Below are 2,969 nucleotides of genomic sequence, written 5' to 3' on the forward strand. Positions count from 1 at the left end.
ACCAGCAATAGCCTATCAAATCCTTCTCATACTTGGACTCTCTCTGACTTTCCCGCCTGCTGCAACTTTCTGGCTCCAGCCAAAGAAAGTTCTCTGCTGTTAAAGGCTCATGTGAATAGACTGAGACCACATGGATAATCTGGTACAACCTATTTTGAAATCCCTAACCTCAATTATGTCTGGAAAATCCCTTCATAACCATACCTAAATGTGTGTTTGATTAAATAATCAGGAGAAGGGGATCGTGGAGAATGTGATGGTTAATTTTAAGTGTCAACCTGACTGGGCCACGGAGGTCCCCAGATATCTGGTCAAACACAATTCTGAGTATGTCTGTGAGAGTGTTTCTACATGAGATTATCTTTTGAATTAGTAGACTGAGTCAAGCAGATCTCTTGCCCCAGTGTGGGTGGTCCTCATCTAGTCAGTTGAAGGACTGAATAGAACAAAATGGATATCCCTGCCATGGATAAGAGGAGTCCTCCTCCCTGAATGTCTTTGAGATGGGATATTGCTTTTTTCCCCTTGCTTTCAGACTTGAACTTAAACACTGGCTCTTCCTGGATCTCAAGCCTGCCGACATTCCGACTGGAATCACACCATTGGTTCTCCTGGGTCTCTAGCTTGCTGACAGTAGGTCTTGGGACTTATCATCCCCAATAATAATGTGAGCCAATTCCTTGTAATATATCTCTTTATATGTCCATCAAGTTAATTCTTTTTCTCTGGAGAACCCAGACTAATATAGAGACATATCTTCAAACACACCCCTTCAAAGAGCTCACTGTCTATTGCAGGCAGACCTCCAGCAGGTGGTCACAACTCAAATGCCTTCAGGGTCAGGGCAAGGAATTGTGGGACAGGGAGTCATGCAATAGGGCAGGGGTGGGGTCTGCAGCAAACTAGAGTATACAAGCCACGCCTAAAGACTTTTGACTTTTCTAAAATCATAGTGCTGGCATAAAGCAAACAGTCTTAGTTTCATTTCAACAAAATGAAACTATTATAACAGAGGCTAGAGGGGCTAGAGAACCGCAAAGACAGTTGGACAATGCTTTTTATGGAAAGAGACTTGCATTGAGCTTTGATGGTTCACTGTAAGTTTTCCAGGCCAAGCAGGAGGAAAGGCATTGTAGACAGAACAGAGCCTTGATAGTGCCCTAGACCACTCACTGCTCAGTGGGCGGGATCCTAGGGGGCCAGCAGTGCAGCTGGAGGGGGAGGTGGGGGTCAGCCTCGGGAGGACTCTGCTGTCAGGACAATAGCCTGCTGCCCTCACAGTCCCTGAGGCACAGGGCAGGCCGGGGGGCTGAGAGCTTCAAATCAGGCAGAGATTCATTTCACTTTCTATAAAGGGATTTCACTGTGAGGGATGGCAGAACGCAGCCAGCATAGCAATGAAGACCTTGCCTCCTCTTGTTCCCAGCAGACAGGGCTGGCCTGCAGACAGGGGGCCTGGGCTGGTGGGGCTGGCCTCCAGCGGCCTTGGCACCTGCTTCTCCCACCTCATTCATTCTCACATCCAGCACCCCTCATCAGTAATGATTTAATTCTCTTGATTGCATGCCTGACACCCAGATGAGTCATTCCCCAGTTTAAGCCTGGGAAAACCTGTAGCCCCTCCTGGTGTTAGTAGGCAGCACTCTGCAGGGACGAAGCCAGTTGGGGCTCTGAGCTGGGTCTCATCTCCATTCTTGACCAGCTGCCTTCCTGGGGTCACAGCCCCCTCCCCTGCTCCTAACTCCTGTCCCCTGAGGAGTCATGGCTTTGGGCTGGTTACCTCCCAGGATCTGTCCAGGCTCCTGAGCTCTAGGGTGACTCTAAGGGCAAGTCCAGGCTTCCCTAGATCTTTAGGCAGAAAGAGAAGAGATCTTTGCAAGGCAGCCAAAGCAGAGGGAGAAATCGCAGGGAAAGGACTAGATTTTCCTTTTGGCTAAGGTTGCAGTTTGGAGAAGTTGGTAAATAAGACTCTTATTTTTTTTTTTTCTCCACTCCAAGTTCAGAACAAATTATAGAGAAAAGACAGAAGAGCTAGACAGAGGGGAAACTCCAACCTCAGCTGAGAAAAGGGAGGTTGAGGCAAGGGGCTCAGTTGTGAGAGGTCCGTAACATTCTACCTCTGAGTTAGACAACAGGGCCTACTCGTCACCTGGCTCTCAAATTACCGTCCAGCGTCTTCTTGCAGTCTGACAAATGCTGCCCCTCTTCCCTGAAGAGGTATGAAGGAGTGAGGGGGAGACATCGAGTGTGTCACCGTAATGGAAGTCCCTTCACATGGGAAACACAAGCAGTAGAGAAAAATGTTCCCCCAGAGAGCTAGTAAGAATAAAGATGATAACAATAAATAACATATATGGACTGCTTAATGCGCCAGGCTCTGAAACTGATTTTCTTGACTCCTCAAGACAATCTTATAACACAGATGACAGAAAAATTGAGAAAAGGTTATGGGGCCAAAGGTCACATGCCTGGTCATCCACAGCTGGCTCTCCTTCCAAACCACTTACTCCAGGGCAACTTCCTCTTTACAGCCGCAGGACCCCAGGCAAAGCTCAGAACTATTTTGGTCCTGGGTCGCTCATCTGTAGAAAGAGAGTCATAGGAACACCAGTCACGTGGGGGTTTTGGGTGACGAGTGTGCGCCAGAAAGTCCTTTATTTTGTACTTAATCAGGTTCGAGAGGCGGGATGATACAGTGGAAAGAACAGGGCTGCAGGATCAACCAAGAGACTCCACGTCCTCACACTTCAAAAGAAACAGTGATCGCGTAGCTCCATATCTAAACACAGGGTTATTAAGACTGAATTGGGCTTCCCAGGTGGCAAAAAAAATCCACCCGCCAAAGCAGAAGTTGCAGGCGATGTGGGTTTGATCCCTGGGTCGAGAAGTTCCCCTGGAGTTAGAAAGGGCAACCCACTCCAGTATTCTTGCCTGGAAAATTCCATGGACAGAGGAGCCTGGCGGGCTAC

This window comes from Bos grunniens, chromosome 21 (genome assembly GCF_055505025.1).
Source record: "Bos grunniens cultivar Pamir isolate PY7600 chromosome 21, Bosgru_T2T1.0, whole genome shotgun sequence".
Classification (NCBI taxonomy): Eukaryota; Metazoa; Chordata; class Mammalia; order Artiodactyla; family Bovidae; genus Bos; species Bos grunniens.